Raw genomic sequence first — 24,794 nt, forward strand, 5'->3', positions numbered from 1 at the left:
TAAATACATACAAATGACCATTACTATGTATTACAGTAAAATTGATGAAATCATAAAGTAGCTCCACCTACATATCAGGCATATCTGCTGTGGTCCCTCCATTTTCGATGGAAAAACAGCCCCCATAAAACTTGGCCCTGATGTACAGTAGGGATGTGGTCAGCTTATTGGCAGTTGGGATATTAGTGTTAGAATCTCGACACGATGGTCAAAATTATGGCACAAGAATCCTGACATCACTCAGAATGCCAACACCGGAATCCCAACAGCTGACATCCCAACCTTGAGTATGCCAGAGACTCCTCGGTTTAGGCTATGCTGGAGGGGGGGTAGGTTTAGTCACTCTCGGGGAGTTAGAGGGTTAGAGTAACATCCCCAGGGTTGGCAGGGTATGTCTAAGTGGTTGAGAGAGATATCACAGGTGTTGGGTGGCTGCTGTATGTGACCAACCTTTCCCCTGAAATGTTGTTCTCTGTACCTTGTCTTGTATTATCATGATCAGAGAAGTATTAAAGATTGATACAAATCAGAAGTGAGTCGGCAATTTCAACAGGAAGTTTTTTTTATTAATCTGCAGTGAACTCTGGATTTGGGATGATTGGTTGATTAAGGAACATTCCTCGGGTGGTAAATCACAAAAAAGACTTTGTCTTACAAGGAAATCAGGAATACGCAAGTTTTCTACTTTTCACATCACAAAATATTATCCAATTTGCAAAAGACAAAGTCTTGGAAACACAAAGAAGAAGAATTAGAATCAAGATGAGAAACAATTGGAATCACAAAATGAACATAAAATCATTGGTATCAGAAAAATTAAATCAGACACTATGCATTCCATTCTATAATGTGATCACAAGAAGAATAAAGACAATACGTTTCAGTAATACTAACTTCTGACTCTTCACAGGCAATTATTGTTGAAGCTTTTGTTAAAGTTTGCTGTGCCACCCTGTGTAAATGGGGGAAATGGGTGCACAGCTTCCAATGGGAGATCCAAGGATAGGAAATGTCCATATGACTTAATTCTTTATTGCAAATAGGATGTACCTAGTGAAGGAATAGCAATGTCTCTTGCCAACGGCACTTAAGGGCTTTTGTATGGAACAAACTCAGCCTCTTCTAGTTACAGGGATTGATTAACACTTGTTTAATTAGCTTAGTCCTTTTAGCAATATATATCTGTTGGCGTTGCACAAACGCAGTTCTTTAGCACAGATATGTCTCTTATCCTTGCGTTTAAACTCTGCTCTGGAGCACAAACATTTTTCTTGAACTTGTAGTAAACTCAATCCTGGATTAACCCTTCTTCTATGGGTCTTAGCTGGTACAATATGGCACTACTGGCTGCACCCTCCTAAATCACTGGCTAGTTTGTAACACAGGTGGTGGAGGCTGAAAAGTACACTTATCTGTGGCTGGCTCTCAGTTTCAAACAGTACTCAGACAGGGGTGGTATTCATGTGACCGGCGGTCAGCTGACCGACAGTCACATGACCTCCTCCACCATCCCGACGGCTCACTATCCCGATGGCCGGCATGCCGACCAACAGGGACTATTTCCACTCGTGGGTGTCCGCAGGTTGCCACCGAGCCCGCAAGGGGCTTGCTGCACTCACCCCTCCCCGCCGGGATCCCGGCATCGGTATGCTGCCGGGATCCCGCCATTGGTAAGCTGACCGGCGGTCTCCTGACCGCCGGTCAGCCATACTACACCCCTCAGACAGACATGAAAAATACGCTTAGCTGTTTTTAAACATTTATTATATCTTTTTTCTTTCTTTATCATACACGGTGTTGTCAAACTTTCACATTTTTTCTATACATGTTTTTTAATACTTTGCATCAAATTTATACTCAAGATTTGTGATAATCAATAGATGTTGACTATTTTAATTAATAAATACAAGTTACATTTTAAACCTTCAGTGCACCTGATATAGATCCTTGTTCTTTCTTCTTGTTTCTCCTTCAAACAGTACTCACTCAGACCAAGGGAACGGAATTTCAAGCTGACTGTTCCCACTGTACAGTAATGGCTACTCACTCCCCCCCTCAAGATGGCCACGACATCCATGCCTATCCCCAGGCCTGGCAGTGTCTGGTCCCCCGGCTGCAGCGTCTCAATACCCGCTCTCCAGCACACTCCCTGGCAACACTCCACTGCTCTCTTTAACAGTGTTGTTCTCACAGCCCAGCGTCTTGCTGCTCTCTCTCCAGCTTACAGCTCCTGCTCTGGTCCTCGTTCCTCCATCTGTCAGCTCACTACCGTCTTCCCCCCAGCAGGGTCTGCTTCTCCCATCAGCCTCTCATCTTATAAGATTTCTCTCCGAAGGCCATGGGGCCGGACCCAGGGCTGCAGTTAACTCCTCCTGCCCCAGCACTTCTCCTGCTGCTGTGGAGCTCTATAAAAGTTCTTAAAGGGGCACACACACACAGTTCCAGGATGCCACACTAGGCTATGGGGAAGGAAGGGTTAGGGTTAAGCTGTGGGAAGGGGTGTTAGGCACCATGAAGGAGGATTAGGGTTAGGCTGATGGGAAGGGAGGGTTAGGCTGCAGGAAGGGGAGGTTAGGTTTAGACACCACCATGGAGGGTTAGCGATAGGCTGCAATGTGCAAGAGTTACAGTTAGGCTGTGGGAAGGGAGGATTAGGGGGTGTATGGTAAGTATACATGGATTCTGATCTTTTGGATGCCATTGTCAGTCTTCTGACCACCAGCATCCCAAATGCCAGTAATTCGTATCACACCCTTATTATATATCACCAACTTTACACAAAATGTTGACAAATGTATGTTAACTAGTGATGTGCATTTTTCGGGTTTTGTGTTTTGGTTTTGGATTCGGTTCCGCAGCCGTGTTTTGGATTCGGACACGTTTTGGCAAAACCTCCCTGAAAATTTTTTGTCGGATTCGGGTGTGTTTTGGATTCGGGTGTTTTTTTACAAAAAACCCTCAAAAACAGCTTAAATCATAGAATTTAATAATCCCCAAACAGCACATGATGCAAAGAAAAAAAGAGGTGCAATGAGGTAGCTGTGTGACTAAGCTAAGCGACCCAAGTGGCCGACACAAACACCTGGCCCATCTAGGAGTAGCACTGCAGTGTCAGACAGGATGGCACTTCAAAAAATAGTCCCCAAACAGCACATGATGCAAAGAAAAAAAGAGGTGCACCAAGGTCACTGTGTGACTAAGCTAAGCGACCCAAGTGGCCAACACAAACACCTGGCCCATCTAGGAGTGGCACTGCAGTGTCAGACAGGATGGCAGATTTAAAAAATAGTCCCCAAACAGCACATGATGCAAAGAAATAAAGAGGTGCAATGAGGTAGCTGTGTGACTAAGCTAAGCGACCCAAGTGGCCGACACAAACACCTGGCCCATCTAGGAGTGGCACTGCAGTGTCAGACAGGATGGCACTTCAAAAAATAGTCCCCAAACAGCACATGATGCAAAGATAAATTAAAGAAAAAAAGAGGTGCAAGATGGAATTGTCCTTGGGCCCTCCCACCCACCCTTATGTTGTATAAACAGGACATGCACACTTTAACAAACCCATCATTTCAGCGACATTGTCTGCCACATGACTGTCACTGAAATGACTGGTTGGTTTGGGTCCTCACCAAAAAAGAAGAAATCAATCTCTCCTTGCACAAACTGGCTCTACAGAGGCAAGATGTCCACATCCTCCTCATCGTCTGATTCCTCACCCCTTTCACTGTGTACATACCCTCCTCACAGATTATTAATTTGTCCCCACTGGAATCCACCATCTCAGGTCCCTGTGTACTTTCTGAAGGCAATTGCTGGTGAATGTCTCCACAGAGGAATTGATTATAATTCATTTTGATGAACATCATCTTCTCCACATTTTCTGGAAGCAACCTCGTACGCCGATTGCTGACAAGGTGAGCGGCTGCACTAAACACTCTTTCGGAGTACACACTGGAGGGGGGCAACTTAGGTAAAATAAAGCCAGTTTGTGCAAGTACCTCCAAATTGCCTCTTTTTCCTGCCAGTATACGTACGTACTGTCTGATGTGCCTACTTGGATGCGGTCACTCATATAATCCTCCACCATTCTTTCAATGGTGACAGAATCATATGCAGTGACAGTAGACGACATGTCAGTAATCATTGGCAGGTACTTCAGTCCGGACCAGATGTCAGCACTCACTCCAGACTGCCCTGCATCACCGCCAGCGGGTGGGCTCGGAATTCTTAGCCTTTTCCTCGCAGCCCCAGTTGCGGGAGAATGTGAAGTAGGAGCTGTTGACGGATCACGTTCCGCTTGACTTGACAATTTTCTCACCAGCAGGTCTTTGAACCTCTGCAGACTTGTGTCTGCCGGAAAGAGAGATCCAATGTAGGTTTTAAATCTAGGATCGAGCACGGTGGCCAAAATGTAGTGCTCTGATTTCAACAGATTGACCACCCGTGAATCCTGGTTAAGCGAATTAAGGGCTCCATCCACAAGTCAAACATGCCTAGCGGAATCGCTCTGTTTTAGCTCCTCCTTCAATCTCTCCAGCTTCTTCTGCAAAAGCCTGATAAGGGGAATGACCTGACTCAGGCTGGCAGTGTCTGAACTGACTTCACGTGTGCCAAGTTCAAAGGGTTGCAGAACCTTGCACAACGTTGAAATCATTCTCCACTGCGCTTGAGTCAGGTGCATTCCCCCTCCTTTGCCTATATCGTAGGTAGCTGTATAGGCTTGAATGGCCTTTTGCTGCTCCTCCATCCTCTGAAGCATATAGAGGGTTGAATTCCACCTCGTTACCACCTCTTGCTTCAGATGATAGCGGGACAGGTTCAGGAGTGTTTGCTGGTGCTCCAGTCTTCGGCACGCGGTGGCTGAATGCCGAAAGTGGCCCGCAATTCTTCGGGCCACCGACAGCATCTCTTGCACGCCCCTGTTGTTTTTTAAATAATTCTGCACCACCAAATTCAATGTATGTGCAAAACATGGGACGTGCTGGAATTTGCCCACATGTAATGCACGCACAATATTGGTGGCATTGTCCGATGTCACAAATCCCCAGGAGAGTCCAATTGGGGTAAGCCATTCTTTGATGATGTTCCTCAGTTTCCGTAAGAGGTTGTCAGCTGTGTGCCTCTTATGGAAAGCGGTGATACAAAGCGTAGCCTGCCTAGGAATGAGTTGGCGTTTGCGAGATGCTGCTACTGGTGCCGCTGCTGCTGTTCTTGCTGCGGGAGGCAATACATCTACCCAGTGGGCTGTCAAAGTCATATAGTCCTTAGTCTGCCCTGCTCCACTTGTCCACATGTTCGTGGTTAAGTGGACATTGGGTACAACTGCATTTATTAGGACACTGGTGACTCTTTTTCTGAGGTCTGTGTACTTTCTCGGTATCGCCTGCCTAGAGAAATGGAACCTAGATGGTATTTGGTACCGGGGACACAGTACCTCAAGCAATTCTCTAGTTTCCTGTGAATTAACGTTGGATACCGGAAACACGTTTAACACTACCCAGGCTGCCAAGGCCTGAGTTATCTGCTTTGCAGCAGGATGACTGCTGTGATATTTCATCTTCCTCGCAAAGGAGTGTTGGACAGTCAATTGCTTATTGGAAGTAGTACAAGTGGTCTTCCGACTTCCCCTCTGGGATGACGATCGACTCCCAGCAGCAACAACAGCAGCGCCAGCAGCAGTAGGCGTTACACTCAAGGATGCATCGGAGGAATCCCAGGCAGGAGAGGACTCGTCAGACTTGCCAGTGACATGGCCTGCAGGGCTATTGGCTTTCCTGTCAAAGGAGGAAATTGACACTGAGGGAGTTGGTGGTGTAGTTTGCAGGAGCTTGGTTACAAGAGGAAGGGATTTAGTTGGCAGTGGACTGCTTTCGCTGTCACCCAAAGTTTTTGAACTTGTCAATGACTTCTGATGAATGCGCTCCAGGTGACGTATAAGGGAGAATGTTCCTAGGTGGTTAACGTCCTTACCCCTACTTATTACAGCTTGACAAAAGCAACACATGGCTTGACACCAGTTGTCCGCATTTCTGTTTAAATAATTCCACACCGAAGAGGTGATTTTTTTTGTAATTTGACCAGGCATGTCAATGGCCATATTCGTCCCATGGACAACAGGTGTCTCCCCGGGTGCCTGACTTAAACAAACCACCTCACCATCAGAATCCTCCTTGTCAATTTCCTCCTCAGCGCCAGCAACACCCATATCCTCATCCTGGTGTACTTCAACAGTGACATCTTCAATTTGACTATCAGGAACTGGACTGCGTGTGCTCTTTCCAGCACTTGCAGGGGGCGTGCAAACGGTGGAAGGAGCTACCTCTTCCCGTCCAGTGTTGGGAAGGTATCGCAACCGACACAATTGGACTCTCCTTGGGGATTTGTGATTTGCTGTTCATTTGCCAGCTTAAGTCTTTTCATTTTTCTAGCGGGAGGATGAGTGCTTCCATCCTCATGTGAAGCTGACCCACTAGTCATGAGGAACAAAGGAGAGGGCCTCAGCCTGTCCTTGCCACTCTGTGTCGTAAATGGCATATTGGCAAGTTTACGCTTCTCCTCAGACACTTTTAATTTATATTTTTGGGTCATTTTACCGAACTTTTGTTTTTTGGATTTTACATGCTCTCTACCATGACATTGGGCATCGGCCTTGGCAGACGACGTTGATGGCATTTCATCGTCTCAGCAATGACTAGTGGCAGCAGCTTCAGCACGAGGTGGAAGTGGATCTTGAACTTTCCCTATTTTACCCTCCACATTTTTGTTCTCTATTTTTAATGTGTGGAATTATATGCCAGTAATATATCAATAGCAATGGCCTACTGTACCGTACTGCTTTATATTATATACTGGTTGTCAGCAAAATTATGCACTGTCCTCCTACTACTGCGCACAACAACTAAAATGCACCACAGGTATTGATGGATAGTATACTTGACGACACAGAGGTAGGTAGAGCAGTGCCCTACTGTACTGTACTGCTATATATTATATACTGGTGGTCAGCAAAATTATGCACTGTCCTCCTACTATATATACTGCGCAAAACTTAAATGCACCACAGGTATGGATGGATAGCATACTTGACGACACAGAGGTAGGTAGAGCAGTGAACTACTGTACCGTACTGCTATATATTATATACTGGTGGTCAGCAAAATTATGCACTGTCCTCCTACTACTGCGCACAACAACTAAAATGCACCACAGGTATGGATGGATAGTATACTTAACGACACAGAGGTAGGTAGAGCAGTGGACTACTGTACCGTACTGCTATATATTATATACTGGTGGTCAGCAAAATTATGCACTGTCCTCCTATTACTGCACACAACAACTAAAATGCACCACAGGTATGGATGGATAGTATACATGACGACACAGAGGTAGGTAGAGCAGTGGACTACTGTACCGTACTGCTATATATTATATACTGGTGGTCAGCAAAATTATGCACTGTCCTCCTACTATATATACTGCGCAAAACTTAAATGCACCACAGGTATGGATGGATAGTATACTTGACGACACAGAGGTAGGTAGAGCAGTGAACTACTGTACCGTACTGCTATATATTATATACTGGTGGTCAGCAAAATTATGCACTGTCCTCCTACTACTGCGCACAACAACTAAAATGCACCACAGGTATGGATGGATAGTATACTTGACGACACAGAGGTAGGTAGAGCAGTGGACTACTGTACCATACTGCTATATATTATATACTGGTGGTCAGCAAAATTATGCACTGTCCTCCTACTACTGTGCACAACAACTAAAATGCACCACAGGTATGGATGGATAGTATACTTAACGACACAGAGGTAGGTAGAGCAGTAGCCTACTGTACCGTACTGCTATATCTTATATACTGGTGGTCAGCAATATTATGCACTGTCCTCCTACTATATATAGTGCGCAAAACTTAAATGTACCACAGGTATGGATGGATAGTATACTTGACGACACAGAGGTAGGTAAAGCAGTGGACTTATGTACCGTACTAATATAATACTGGTGGTCACTGGTCAGCAAAATTCTGCACTGTCCTCCTACTATATACTACAATGCAGCACAGATATGGAGCGTTTTTCAGGCAGAGAACGTATAATACTGGTGGTCACTGGTCAGCAAAACTCTGCACTGTCCTCCTACTATATAATACTGGTGGTCCCCAGTCCCCACAATAAAGCACACTGAGCACAGATATTTGCAGCACACTGAGCACAGCTATGGAGCGTTTTTCAGGTAGAGAACGTAGATATTTTCAGCACACTGAGCACAGATGTTTGCAAGCACACTGAGCACAGATATTTGCAAGCACACTGAGCACAGATATTTGCAGCACACTGAACACAACTGAGAGAACGCTGCACACGTCCTCTCCCTATCATCTCCAATGCACGAGTAAAAATGGCGGCAATGCGTGGCTCCTTATATAGAATACGAATCTCGCGAGAATCCGACAGCGGGATGATGACGTTCGGGCGCGCTCGGGTTAACCGAGCAAGGCAGCAAGATTCGAGTCCGCCTCGGAACCGTGTAAAATGGGTGAAGTTCGGGTGGGTTCGGATTCCGAGGAACCAAACCCGCTCATCACTAATGTTAATTATAAGTAGAAATTTCCTTATTATACTGCCCCCTGTGAAAATTCTTTTTACCACCGTACAAGCGACACTGTGTTCAGTGATGTCATTACCAAAACATAAGCAAACTCCTGTCACCATAATAAGTACAAGGAAAGAACAGCTACTACATGGTGACTGTGGCATGTTGGCAAACAAACCCATAACAGTACCATATCATCACGCGGGTACTCTTAGATACTAGAATAATATTTTACATTTACTGAAGTCTTGGTGCTCTTGTCTGTCACCTGTGGGAGTCTCACCAACAGTCTGTAGGGTTTTTAAAATGCCTGGCAACATAGGAAGACATATAGTGCTTTACTAAGAATTAAACCTTCCGAGGATCTACCTAAATAGGCATGTAATTGGTTTTAGAGATTATACTGGAGAGAATACAACACAGTTGAGATATAGTAGAGGTTATTATGGTGTAGAATCTATGAAATACAGTATTTTTTAATTTTTTTTTAATAGGAACTGAAGGAAAGTCCATGGGAGGATATTATTAAAAGATGGAGGTAAAACTGGTAACCTTTGCTTTCCTAGTAGCTTAGCAATCCATAGCTAGGGACTAAAACCATAAAAATGTCAGAGGTATAAATACATGGTGAATAATAATAATAAGAAGCTAAAGTTTTCATACACATAAGGGGCCGGATATAATGACACCTGAGTTCGGTGGCCGTGCAGGATGCTGGCTGGACTCAGACTTTTTTTAAAGGGGCATTCACTTACAAGGCATAGTTTTGCCTTGTAAGTGATTGCCCTTTTAAAAAAACAATGTTCAATGTATACCACGCGACCGCCGAACTCGGGCGTCATTACATCCGACCCCTTATGTTTTTTTGAATGTCAAAACCATGCCTAGATTTTACCTATCCCAAGCACCTACAGTAGATACAGTAGGAGAGTCCCTTTCCTTTGATTCCAGAGGGCTCTATCTTGAACATGTCCTCTCTCCTTACCTCCTGTCCTCTCCCACCTCTTTCCCTCTTTAATGTTAACTACAGATGTAGCCACCTTTATCTTGACTGTTTCTCCGCCGAGACGGGCGTTTAGTCACGCTAATGCGATAGCTGAGTTTAATCACAGGCAGGCGCGTTGAGGCGATCTAGATACTCATCATGCATTACACATCTCCACCACTGTGTGGCTAATGCTCCACTAATCCAGTACTTTCGATCGTACAGTATAGCGGCGGATTGATCTACAGCTCTGGCAATACTGTAGGCGTAACGGGAGGCGGTGGAAAAAGTATGGAGTACTGTATGTGTATGGAGACGCAACTACAGTAATTGTGTAAAAGGAAGAATGTACAGTACAATGTATAAACACCGTGCTTTTAAAATATATGAGCGTCTGAGTTCGCTAATGCATAATGGGAATGGAGGACTAGCAGAAGGCGGAGGAAAACACCGTGCTTTACAAATGCGAGCGTCCGAGTCCTCTAAGGCATAAACCAACAGCAATGGGGCGGGGGCCGGGCGCTGTTTGCAGTACTTTCACACATGAAATTGGAAATCTCTCATGAGGCGTCGTGGGCTAGGGGTGAAGGCTCCCACCTCCCTCGCTGGGGGTCCAGGGTTCGAGACCTGATGTGCTTTCTTTCTTTTTTTTTTTTGTAATAATGCACTGTATTATTTTATTTACATTGTAAGACAGTCAATGGAAGGATGCACACAGGTTTCACATAAATCAAAGTACATCTGCAGGAGCGATTCTTTACGCTAAATGCAACCTACAGTACAGTACTGTAAGTGAGCAAAACAGTACTACAGTGGGCGTTTGTGTATTGCACATGACCTGCATTCCCTCCCTGTCTACTGCATGATCTGTGCAGGCTCCCAAGGGGGAAGGGCAACAGGCTAGCAGGAGGCGGAGGAAAACACAGTGCTTTACAAATGCGAGCGTCCGAGTCCTCTAAGGCATAAACCAACAGCAATGGGGCGGGGGCCGGGCGCTGTTTGCAGTACTTTCACACATGAAATTGGAAATCTCTCATGAGGCGTCGTGGGCTAGGGGTGAAGGCTCCCACCTCCCTCGCAGGGGGTCCAGGGTTCGAGACCTGATGTGCTTTCTTTCTTTTTTTTTTTCTGTAATAATGCACTGTATTATTTTATTTACATTGTAAGACAGTCAATGGAAGGATGCACACAGGTTTCACATAAATCAAAGTACATCTGCAGGAGCGATTCTTTACGCTAAATGCACCTAAACAGCGGGAATGAAATGAGTGTATTCTGACGCTACCAACTGAGCAAAACAGTACTGTAGATCTTCAGCGTTTGTGTATTGCACAGGACCTGAATTTCCTCCCTGTGCAGGCCCCCAGGGGGGAAGGGCGATGGGGGTAGGGGGGAGACGATGGAAAATACTGTGCCTTTGAAATGCAATTACATGAGCGTCCGAGTACACTACGGCATACTGTAAACCAACACCAATGGGAAGGATGTGCCAACCTTATTTTTAATGTGTTCCCGTGACATTCACTGTAACATTTTTTTTTTTCTCTCCAATACAGTACATCCAATGGAAGGATGCACACAGGTTTCACATAAATCAAAGTACATCTGCAGGAGCGATTCTTTACGCTAAATGCAACCTACAGTACAGTACTGTAAGTGAGCAAAACAGTACTACAGTGGGCGTTTGTGTATTGCACATGACCTGCATTCCCTCCCTGTCTACTGCATGATCTGTGCAGGCTCCCATGGGGGAAGGGCAACAGGCTAGCAGGAGGCGGAGGAAAACACCGTGCTTTACAAATGCGAGCGTCCGAGTCCTCTAAGGCATAAACCAACAGCAATGGGGCGGGGGCCGGGCGCTGTTTGCAGTACTTTCACACATGAAATTGGAAATCTCTCATGAGGCGTCGTGGGCTAGGGGTGAAGGCTCCCACCTCCCTCGCTGGGGGTCCAGGGTTCGAGACCTGATGTGCTTTCTTTCTTTTTTTTTTTTTTTCTGTAATAATGCACTGTATTATTTTATTTACATTGTAAGACAGTCAATGGAAGGATGCACACAGGTTTCACATAAATCAAAGTACATCTGCAGGAGCGATTCTTTACGCTAAATGCAACCTACAGTACAGTACTGTAAGTGAGCAAAACAGTACTACAGTGGGCATTTGTGTATTGCACATGACCTGCATTCCCTCCCTGTCTACTGCATGATCTGTGCAGGCTCCCATGGGGGAAGGGCAACAGGCTAGCAGGAGGCGGAGGAAAACACCGTGCTTTACAAATGCGAGCGTCCGAGTCCTCTAAGGCATAAACCAACAGCAATGGGGCGGGGGCCGGGCGCTGTTTGCAGTACTTTCACACATGAAATTGGAAATCTCTCATGGGGCGTCGTGGGCTAGGGGTGAAGGCTCCCACCTCCCTCGCGGGGGGTCCAGGGTTCGAGACCTGATGTGCTTTCTTTCTTTTTTTTTTTTTTTTTTCTGTAATAATGCACTGTATTATTTTATTTACATTGTAAGACAGTCAATGGAAGGATGCACACAGGTTTCACATAAATCAAAGTACATCTGCAGGAGCGATTCTTTACGCTAAATGCACCTAAACAGCGGGAATGAAATGAGTGTATTCTGACGCTACCAACTGAGCAAAACAGTACTGTAGATCTTCAGCGTTTGTGTATTGCACAGGACCTGAATTTCCTCCCTGTGCAGGCCCCCAGGGGGGAAGGGCGATGGGGGTAGGGGGGAGACGATGGAAAATACTGTGCCTTTGAAATGCAATTACATGAGCGTCCGAGTACACTACGGCATACTGTAAACCAACACCAATGGGAAGGAAGTGCCAACCTTATTTTGAATGTGTTCCCGTGACATTCACTGTAACATTTTTTTTTTCTCTCCAATACAGTACATCCAATGGAAGGATGCACACAGGTTTCACATAAATCAAAGTACATCTGCAGGAGCGATTCTTTACGCTAAATGCAACCTACAGTACAGTACTGTAAGTGAGCAAAACAGTACTACAGTGGGCGTTTGTGTATTGCCCATGACCTGCATTCCCTCCCTGTCTACTGCATGATCTGTGCAGGCTCCCATGGGGGAAGGGCAACAGGCTAGCAGGAGGCGGAGGAAAACACTGTGCTTTACAAATGCGAGCGTCCGAGTCCTCTAAGGCATAAACCAACAGCAATGGGGCGGGGGCCGGGCGCTGTTTGCAGTACTTTCACACATGAAATTGGAAATCTCTCATGAGGCGTCGTGGGCTAGGGGTGAAGGCTCCCACCTCCCTCGCTGGGGGTCCTGGGTTCGAGACCTGATGTGCTTTCTTTCTTTTTTTTTTTTCTGTAATAATGCACTGTATTATTTTATTTACATTGTAAGACAGTCAATGGAAGGATGCACACAGGTTTCACATAAATCAAAGTACATCTGCAGGAGCGATTCTTTACGCTAAATGCACCTAAACAGCGGGAATGAAATGAGTGTATTCTGACGCTACCAACTGAGCAAAACAGTACTGTAGATCTTCAGCGTTTGTGTATTGCACAGGACCTGAATTTCCTCCCTGTGCAGGCCCCCAGGGGGGAAGGGCGATGGGGGTAGGGGGGAGACGATGGAAAATACTGTGCCTTTGAAATGCAATTACATGAGCGTCCGAGTACACTACGGCATACTGTAAACCAACACCAATGGGAAGGAAGTGCCAACCTTATTTTTAATGTGTTCCCGTGACATTCACTGTAACATTTTTTTTTTTCTCTCCAATACAGTACATCCAATGGAAGGATGCACACAGGTTTCACATAAATCAAAGTACATCTGCAGGAGCGATTCTTTACGCTAAATGCAACCTACAGTACAGTACTGTAAGTGAGCAAAACAGTACTACAGTGGGCGTTTGTGTATTGCACATGACCTGCATTCCCTCCCTGTCTACTGCATGATCTGTGCAGGCTCCCATGGGGGAAGGGCAACAGGCTAGCAGGAGGCGGAGGTAAACACCGTGCTTTACAAATGCGAGCGTCCGAGTCCTCTAAGGCATAAACCAACAGCAATGGGGCGGGGGCCGGGCGCTGTTTGCAGTACTTTCACACATGAAATTGGAAATCTCTCATGAGGCGTCGTGGGCTAGGGGTGAAGGCTCCCACCTCCCTCGCTGGGGGTCCTGGGTTCGAGACCTGATGTGCTTTCTTTCTTTTTTTTTTTTTTTTTTCTGTAATAATGCACTGTATTATTTTATTTACATTGTAAGACAGTCAATGGAAGGATGCACACAGGTTTCACATAAATCAAAGTACATCTGCAGGAGCGATTCTTTACGCTAAATGCACCTAAACAGCGGGAATGAAATGAGTGTATTCTGACGGACTGTGCATCTTCGGTATTTGTGTATTGCATAAGACCTGTGAAGGCTCCCAGGAGGGAAGGGCGTAGGGCAAGACAGTGGAAAATACTGTGGTCAAAGAAAGGGCATATTTAAAACTAAGGGAAACTGTCACAAAGTACAGTAACTACAGTACTGTACGTTGAATGCCTGGAACGCACGACGTCTGAGACGCACGACGTCTGAGGCGCACGACGTCTGAGACGCTCATTGAGCATAAGGACGGTCATGGCTGCTGTACGGGACCGTCCCTATGCTCTGGGTGAGCTGCGTCTCCTCGTTCGCTGGCGGGACAGAACTCTCGCCAGCAACGAGGAGAAGGTGAGAGCTTATAGGAGGGCCAGCAGGGATATCCTCCGGACTTACAACCGGAGGAGAACGGTGAGGTCACTCCAGAGGAGATGGAGTGACCTCGTGAGGAGGACCCCACGACGCCTGCAGGCCATAAGGGATTGTAAGTACAGTACATTACTGTAGATTACTGTACTTTAAGTTACTGTAGTTACAGGTACAGTACATTATAGCAGGGGCTGCTGTAGCAGCAGGTATCCGGTCTATACAGCACTGTACAGTATTTGTGGTAAACAAATGGTTAAACAAGGACCAAACATTAACCCGGGTCAAAAGGTCAATTTGTTTTTTTGCGTCGACCTAGATGGTGCGGCTTTTGAAATTGGTTGACACCAGTTACTGTAGGTTGACATGGTCGTTAAGTTGACATGGAAAAAGATCGACATGCGTTTTACAAAAACAATTGTTATTTTTTTAAACTTGTGTATATACAGTAGTTCTTTACAATCCACGTGGTCTACGATTGTGCAGTGTACAGTATCATGCAGTGTACAGTATATGCAATGTATCACAGTGTATCGTGCTGCGTAATTGCAGCGTGTCATGCAGTGTACATTCAGTATATGGTATTGTGCAGTGAGTGTAATGCATAGTGAATCACATCGTGCAGCAGAGCCGGCCTTAGGCATAGGCAAACTACAATAGGCAAATGCCTAGGGCATTTGCTATGCTTAGGGGCACCAGCAGCTTCTGCTGATTAAAATGATATGCGGCATGCCTATATTTTGCGTGACTGCGGCTGTATCTGTATCTGGCTAGGGCCAGCACTGTCGTGCAGTGTACTGTATACACATGTGGTAATTGCAGTTTTTTGTGCAGTGTACATTGTATCATATTTTGCAGGGAAATGTGCAGTGTAATGTGCAGTTTGTCATATCACGCAGTGCATACACTATGCAGTGTCGTGCAGTGCATTGTGTGGTTTAATTGCAGTGTGTCGTGCAGTGTGCAGAAATTTGTGTTTCAGATAGTACAGTGTTCTAAGGGATGTTACTTTGGCAGAAATTATTCTAAGGGATGTTACAGTGGCCTAATGTGTTCTGACGTGCATTACTCTTGCATAATGTGTTATAAGGTTCATGACTGTGGCAGATCTCTACTTTGTGACGTAATGTGGATATACTACTGCACTACTGTGACGTACAGTACAGTAACGTGAATAAGGTGCTCTACTGTGTGACACAACGTGAATCAAGGACAGTACTGTGACGTGAATACGGTGCTCTACTGTGTGACACAACGTGAATCAAGGACAGTACTGTGACGTGAATAAACTGCACTACTGTGACATGACGTGAATAAGATGAATTCAGGTGAGTGCTGCATCATCTGTCATGGAATCAATTTATACTGTAATGAACAGTACTGAGATGGTTAAGGGTGGGAGGGCTGCATGCTGATGTGTGTCATAATGTTTATAAGGGCAATGCTAATGTGTGTTACAATGTCTATAAAGGTAGTGTTCTGTCTAATACCCTGGACCTACTGTACTGTAGCGATACTGTAAGTGTACTGTATGTCACATTTAGAAATGTCCCCCTTAAGTTTTGAAGACAGTACAGTACACTATGCCCTCCTGAGTGATTAGGTGCAGGGTACTAGAATGAACAATTCCATTGATTGTGATGTCATAAAGATGCTGTCAATGTTGAATTTCATTGACTGTACAGTATGCTGCCATTATACTGTATATATATTTTTACAGGGCTGGTAGCACGACGGCACAGGAGGCGGAACAGGCGCCGCCAAGCTGGTAAGTATTGTCAAATACAGTAGTGTACAGTACATAGTGATTTCTATAGTCCCACCCCCCTGTCCTGACCATCACAGATAACTCGCTGCAATCCAGATGGGAGAGAGGGTGGGACACTTCCTGTGAGATCTGGTTGCCCGTGATGTTAAGAATGTCTGTTTACAAAACTAACTGTAAATATTAAACACACAGTATAAATAACATTGTAGATAGCTGAATACCCGTGCTGCGCTACGGGATGAGGATGGTAAATTACAGTGATAGTTGTTTGTTAATTTACGTTTGACAGCTTCACTTACAGCACTGTTATTTTTTTTCTCGCAGTACCACCACCACCACCACCACCACCACCACCTGCGCTGCCAGATATTGTGTAACGAGAATTCTGGTGCGACTGTCATCGTTACACTACTGTACATGTGTCCTGGATACTGTATAGTACATGTTACAAATTGACAGCTTCACTTACAGCACTGTTGTTTTTTTTCTCACAGTACCACCACCACCACCACCACCACCACCTGCACTGCCAGGTATTGTGTAACGAGAATTCTGGTGTGACTGTCATCATTACACTACTGTACATGTGTCATGGATACTGTATAGTACATGTTACAAATTGACAGCTTCACTTACAGCACTGTTGTTTTTTTTCTCACAGTACCACCACCACCACCACCACCACCACCACCACCACCACCTGCGCTTCCAGGTATTGTGTAACGAGAATTCTGGTGCGACTGTCATCGTTACACTACTGTACATGTGTCCTGGATACTGTATAGTACATGTTACAAATTGACAGCTTCACTTACAGCACTGTTGTTTTTTTTCTCACAGTACCACCACCACCACCACCACCACCACCACCACCACCTGCACTGCCAGGTATTGTGTAATGAGAATTCTGGTGCGACTGTCATCGTTACACTACTGTACATGTGTCCTGGATACTGTATAGTACATGTTACAAATTGACAGCTTCACTTACAGCACTGTTGTTTTTTTTCTCACAGTACCACCACCACCACCACCACCACCACCTGCACTGCCAGGTATTGTGTAACGAGAATTCTGGTGCGACTGTCATCATTACACTACTGTACATGTGTCCTGGATACTGTATAGTACATGTTACAAATTGACAGCTTCACTTACAGCACTGTTGTTTTTTCTCACAGTACCACCACCACCACCACCACCACCACCGTCTGACCAGCAGAGCTCCGGAAGTGGTAATCATTATTTTTGTTACAGACACACTAGTTTCCTACAGTATTACTGTAATTTTTTTATTTTACAATACTTGTTATCTTGTACACACAGACCGCCTCGTTATTGATACGGAGCCAGAGGAGGAGGAGGAGGAAATGTGGGAGCCTTCAGGCCAGCCTGGTAAGAATTGTAATCTACTGTACAGTACTCTACATTCTACATTCATTGATTTATTAACAGTACCAATGGCTTGGGTTTGCGTGACCAGTGGTCAGGATTCCAGCAGTCAAGTGACCGACAGCGGTATCCTGATTGCAGAAATCCCATTGACTTTTCTTTTTGTTTTTTTTATATTCAACACAGATGTCACTTACGTGGACTCTGAGTCGGAGGAGCCACAGTATAGTAAGTACAGTAGGATTTTCTCAAGCCCATTCTTAAAAGTATTGACCAAGTCCACTTTTATTACTTTTCAGGCAGGGAATTCCAAACATGTACTGTACAGTATTTCCCTCACTGTGAAGACCCCTTTTCGCCTCTGTGTGCGAAATCGCCTCTCCTCCAACACGAGTTAAATACAGGCACAGTACAGTACTGTATGTCCCCTACCACTGGACAGTCATTCTGCTCCTACTGTATTATGAATATATCTCTGCCTCCTGTAGCACTGTACTACTGTGCAATTTTGTAGTAACTGTACTCTACTGTATTTTGTTTATAATATTTTTTTATTTTCCACTCAGTAATTATTGACAGTGAGGAGGAAGGGGAGAAGAAGCCCTCTCCCCAACTTGGTAAGTAAACTAAAGTATTGTACTGTACTGTACATTGTGTTAAACCAATGGGTTGGGTTTGCATGACCAGCAGTCAGGATTCTAGCGGTCAGGTGACCGACAGTGGCATCCTGATTGCAGCAATCCCAACAGGGTGAGGTACGGTATCCTAACCCTCCTCCACTACCCCCTGATTCTGGCCTCGACATTCTCGTCTCTGTGTGCGAAATCTACTCTCCTCCTCCAATTCCTGACTGAATTTTTGCTTTACTGTATTCAACACAGAATACAAAAGTATATTTCATGGAATTTTTGCTTTCACAGGCCCTACACTGTCACAGGCGGTGGCGGAGGAGGAGGACCAGGACTCTCTGTCCCTCACCACACTGCACCCATTAAGTAAGTCCAGTCCGGTACATCTTGCCTCTGTAGAGCCAGTTTGAGCAAGGAGAGATTGATTGCTTCTTTTTTAGGTGGGAGCCCAAACCAACCAGTCATTTCAGCCACAGTCGTGTGGCAGACCCTGTTTATACAACATAAGGGTGGGTGGGAGGGCCCAAGCACAATTCCATCTTGCACCACTTGGGTCACTTAGCTTAGTCATCCAGCGACCTCGGTGTTCAGAATAGACTGGAAATGAGTAGAAATTATGGTCATTGAGGTTAATAACACTATACAGTAGGATCAAAAATACCCCTAAATTCTACGATTTAAGCTGTTTTTGAGAGGTTTTTGAAAAAAAGCACCAGGATCCAAAACAAGTCCGAATCCAAAAGCAAAACACAAAACCCGAAAAATTTCCGGTGCACATCTCCAGTTTTAATAAAGTCCAGGAGGGAAACATTCTCCTGATGAAGACACTGTACTGCAAGCAATAGGACACGAGGATGTGCACTGAGACTGGAGGGGGGAAGGTTCAGGGGGAATTTTAAGAAAAAATACTTCACAGAAAGTGCAGTGGACAAGTGGAATAGCCTCCCATCAGAGGTGGTAGAGCCTAAAACAGTAGAGCTACAGTATTTAAACATGCATGGAAGAGACATAAGGATATCCTTACAAAGAAATAAAGATCAAATAAGCTTTGATGTAAAAAATGGTTAAAAAAAAAGAGGCAGATTAGATGGGCAAAGTGGTTCTTACAGTATTTGTCGTCAAATTCAATGTTTCTGTATGTACAGTACAGTACAACATTGTGTTTAAAATAGTAAAGTAGTGTATTTCCTGGAATGAACCTTTTTTTTCTCATTAATGTTTTTTCACAGGCCCTACACTGGAACAGGCCGCCGAGGAGGAGGATGATGAGGATGATGAGGCGGCATTTAGTGGTAAGAATTATCACTGACATTGATTTGATTCCACCAGAGTAGCACTTTTCATCAGATTTTTCTGGAAAATGCGAAATGCGTAGAAATCGGATAAAAATTGCACAAATCGGAATAGTGGATGGGGGACTTTAGATGATTGTTTTTGTTTGAACTGGTGATATTGCCCATACAGTAGCAACCAATCACATTCCACATTAACATTTATCTACAGTAGTTACACTTACAGACGATAATGCAGTACAGTAGGTAATATTTGTAATTGTCAGAGAAGTATCTTCATATACTGTAGTTAGAATTCTCATATTTGCTATACAGGAGCAAACCGCTTCATCAGTGAGGTTCCTGCTTCCAGTGTAATAGGTTGTGGTTTCTAATCCTGGGTGTGATACTTGTAAAATGTGTATATTCAGTATAATAAAGAGGGTGTGACTTGTAAGGTGCGTGGACCAGTGAGGAAGTCTGCCACTAAAAAGACAGCGACAGCTATCAATTAACTTAATTCAATGGTGTCACAGAATAGGAGGAGAGGTTCCCCTCCTTCAGAGCAGGAGCCCGGCGGCAGATGACTCCGTTGCCTCCCAGAGTTCTGCCTCTGTGGATAACATCACCTGTTCTAAAAAAAACTCCCATCTTACTAAATCTCTCTCTCCCTCTCTCTCTCTCTCTCTCTCTCCCCCCATGTCACTGTCTCTCCATTCATCTCTCTCTCTAGATACTGTCAGTGATGAATTTCCCATTAGGCACGAGAGGCACGTACTGTACCTAGGGGCGGCATCTGTTTGGGGGCCGCAGTTGGATGCTTACAGTATGCTGATACTGTCATCCCAAAAATTACCACTACAGTAACTGCTAAATATTTTAAGTGTACTGTACAATATGCACATACAGTACAGTACTGTACAGTATGCATAATTCAAAGCAAAAAAGAGTTGCTACCTTAGTCTAGTCATAATCACCGGCATACGGGCCACTCACAAATTTTCTGATGGTCTCGGTGGGGTCCCTTGGAATCACCATGCCTGTCACAAGCATACCTTTTTTTACCCACCTGTCACTAGGCCTGGACACTAGTGTACTATTACTATACTTTTTACTGTATACTGTATCTTATAATATTCTTCTCTTTTACCCACAGACGACGAGCCAGAATACCATTTTGGTAAATAAATATACTGTACAGTAGCAATAGTTGGTACTGCAATTACAGTATTTTTTTTCTCCAACATTACTTTAAGTCCAACTGATATGACTAACTGTATTTTATCTTTTTACAGTCCGTCGCCAACCAGTGGAGGAGACACCTGGTAATAAAATAGAAATACATAATGCACTGTACTGTATTCTAACTTACTGTAACATGTATAACACTGAGCTGATCATCTTCACACCCTCTGACATAACCTTACAGTACATACTGTACTTTCTCTCCTTTTTCACCCTCTTCACTACACAAATGCATGCTGCGTTTCCTGACTACTGATATAATAGTGTGTAGAGCGTAGCGAGGCACCGTGCCCACCGCGTGGCGAGCGAAGCAAGCATGCAAGGGGCTGCTTTCCGCTCGCCGCCCCTGTCGGGATTGTGTGGTCGGGATTCCGGCGTCTGTATTTTGACTGCCGGGATCCCGTCCAGCGGGATTACGTACTGATCTCCAGTCTGAGCCTGCCCTAGGCATAGGCATACTTGCCAAATGCCTAGGGGCACAAGCAGCTTCTGCTGATTAATATGATATGCAGCATGCCTACAGTATATTCTGTGCATACAAAATGCATTACTAATGTGCAGCATTATGTGTATACAGTACTTTGTTGTGTAACATATACTGTAGCAAGGGCACTACTGTGTGGTCTAATGTGAACAAAGAGCAATATGATGTGATGCAATGTGAATAAGTGGGAATACTTTGAGGAGTAATGTGGTACTATCATATGATGTAACGAGAATAAGAGACACTATTGCATGATATGTTGTGAATAAAGTTGCAGTACTGTGTGGCGTCATTTCAGATTGGGGAATTACTGTGTGGCCATGCCCCTTCCCAGCAAGAACATGCATCGTTTTGGGATGGACACCGAATGTGCACACTGTTGCTATTTTAAACATACAGTAGGTTGGAGGAGCACCAAAATGAGGACTGCTATGGTTGAGGGGTGATGGTGCTGGGAAAGGGGTACAGGGTCAGAGGCGGAAATAGCATCTGTGCAAGGGGGCAGCATCCAAAAACTTGACTAGGGAATCATATAATTTATGGCTGGCTCTGAGTACAGTCCACTATTATTGATAGTACTCCCTACAACACCACCTACAGTACTGTAACCCTCTTTTTTCTGAAGCGGTCATGAAATGTCATGACTGCTAATACATAAATGTCTACAGTATTTGTACTGTGGTGTTTTATTCCTTTGACAATTTGTTTATGACCTATTGAAGCTAAACTCTTGTACAGTACTTTATATTTTGAATACCAGCAATACAGTATAATACTGTACCTACAGTATACAGTAATAATTGTTTAGTATTTGAATGTGACTAAATGTTTTTTTTTCTCCAATATAGTGCCAATGATTTATGGGGGCCCCAGACAGGGGCAAGATAGGTGGGCTGGCCCAGAAGCGGGCAGGCAGCAGCCCACTTATACAAGAGGTAAACTAAAGCAATGTTTAAATTACCTCGACAGCATACAGTAGTGTTTGATTTACTGTACTGACAATACAGTACTGTACATTGTAAATAACAAGATTGTCTAATATAGAGTAAAGTACTGTATTGCCATTACTACACTGTAAAGTATTCAGTATTTGTTTTGTAATACTGTCCTTTTTTTCCCACAGAACAGTTGCAGCGTGCCATCCAGCTCCTGCGGGTGGTGGTCCACCTCTTAGTGGACCACTTTTTTAATTTGTTATTAAGAGCATTTTATTTTTTTTTATTTTTTTTAATAAATATGTTTGTTATTGTACTCCATTGTATAGTATCTTTTTCTACTGTATAAGATAGGCATACTGTACACCATACAATTATCTGGCAGATAATCTGCAAGATCTGGCTGTTTGTAATGAAATTCTCTCCTAATTTAGCTGTGGTGTACCTCCTGAGTGTGCTGGGGTGCTTTCTGGCCAGTTTGGGGTGATTTGGAGCAAGTTTGGTCGGCCATCTGGCCGACATGTGCTGTCGACTGTTTGGCAAACATGTGTTTTCCCTCCAGCATGTGTGTGTCAGGCATTTTGTGTGTGTCAGGCATTTTGTGTGTGTCAGGCATTGCTGTGTGGTTCCACAAATGTTAGCGTGTCAAAGTGCTGACCACTGACACCACTACAGTATTTCACTTTGGACCGCATGCCTTTTGTGGAACCACACAGCCCAGCATGACTTATTGCTGGGCTGTGTGGTTCCACAAATGTTAGCGTGTCAAAGTGCTGACCACTGACACCACTATTTCACTTTGGACCGCATGCCTTTTGTGGAACCACACAGCCCAGCATGACTTATTGCTGGGCTGTGTGGTTCCACAAATTTTCTTGGAAAACAAATGAACATGAGTGTCTTTACTTTAATACTTTTTTTTTTTTCCCCACAGATATCTATATACACAAGAAAAGAATGTAACGAAGAACAAACTACTTTTTTGTTTTAATTAACTTTCAAACTTTATTTAAAAAAAACACCTTTTTTTTCTTCAATAAACTTTTAAAAATAGAAGTTTCCTGTGGTTTTTATTAAAATATGAAATGCAAGATGCCTAACCAAGTTGTTTTACATACAGTATACCACTCTTAATTGAATTCCCATCATACAGTAGTACTAATTTATACAGTACAGGAAGTTGGGAATACAAACATTGGAAACCACGTCATGTTTATTTTAAGAAACACTTTATTTACGGACAAAATCATTTGGAACATGTAACATCACACATACTGTATTGTAATAAGAAAGCCAACATCACACATACTGTACGGTACTTTAATCAAAAGGTAACAGCACAAATACAGTAACAATATCAACTTTAACATTTTTATAATTTATTTTTTTGTGGTGGTGGTGCGGGGTAATGGTTTTTGTACTTTATTTTTAGGTTTTGCTTTTTTGAATTATTTTTCGTTTTTGTCTTTTGCTTTTTAACACTGTCGCATATGGACACCAGAATAGAGGACTGACAACAGCAGCCCCTGGATGGAAACGGAGCCCAAGGCCCCAGATGGACACAGCACAATGGACTCGGCTGCTACTGGATAGATACAGCAGCGCCCAAAAAATCAACAGGAATAAAAGGGGCAACTTGTACCAGGCCCTTACATTACCAGGAATGTGGTGAGCCAAGTTCATGCACTCCCCTTTGAGTAACCGAGCTGCTCCAAGTGGATTCAGCACAGTGCATGCAGCCCCAGAAAATGTACAGGTCATACAGGTACATTGACACAATTTTTTAGCTTCAGCTGTGTGAAGCTGATGTGCTGAAGCTAGGAGGTAGGTAATGATCTGGTTTCATCATAGTGGAGCTTCCAAGTCATTTTCCTCTTCGTTCTCAGCGCAGCGTTTATGGTATCCCTTATCTTCCTCTTTTCTGGATCACCAATCCTCACGCGGCGTTCACACCTAGCCATGATGTCATGAACCAGATTTTTGGGCAGCGGAAGTTTGCCCTTGGAACCATCAAAGTTCACACGATTGGCCCACGTCAAGTATTTGTCGTACTGTACATGGTGCTGGAACAGAGAATATGCATATTTCTGAATATGTCCATTTGAAGCTCTGTACAGATGGTCGTCCAGGGAAGTTGAGATGACAGCCAGGGCAATATTGTTCAGAGAGCCTCCGAATGTATTGAGAAGTGGCCTGTGAGCAGGTGTGCTGGTCATCATTGGTGTTCCTGGCAACAGCACACTTGAATCCAGGCCTCTGCGGTCGTCCAGCCCGCTGCGGTCGTCCAGCCCTCTGCGGTCCTCCAGGCCTCCTCTGCGGTCCTCCAGGCCTCCTCTGCGGTCGTCCAGGCCTCCTCTGCGGTCGTCCAGGCCTCCTCTGCGGTCGTCCAGGCCTCCTCTGCGGTCGTCCAGGCCTCTTCTGCGGTCCTCCAGGCCTCCTAATTGCAGTCCATAACACTGAAGTGGTATTTTCAGTACTGTACAGTATACAATACTTAAATTTGAACATCAGGTACTGGATAGTAAACATGTACAGTATTAACTTCTATCATAAAACTCTTATGCATTTTCAGATGTGTAAATTTTAGACTACAGTATTCACAAATGTTTTTTCTCCATACAGGAATTATAGTTGGACAACATGCCAGTAACTATCAACAAAACGATGAGCAAGATAATCGCCAACATGAAAAAAGAAAATAAAACCATCAAAGAGATCCATGCATGGCTCAAGGAAAGTGGCATTATAGTCAC

Source organism: Pseudophryne corroboree, chromosome 1 (assembly GCF_028390025.1).
Source record: "Pseudophryne corroboree isolate aPseCor3 chromosome 1, aPseCor3.hap2, whole genome shotgun sequence".
Taxonomy (NCBI): Eukaryota; Metazoa; Chordata; class Amphibia; order Anura; family Myobatrachidae; genus Pseudophryne; species Pseudophryne corroboree.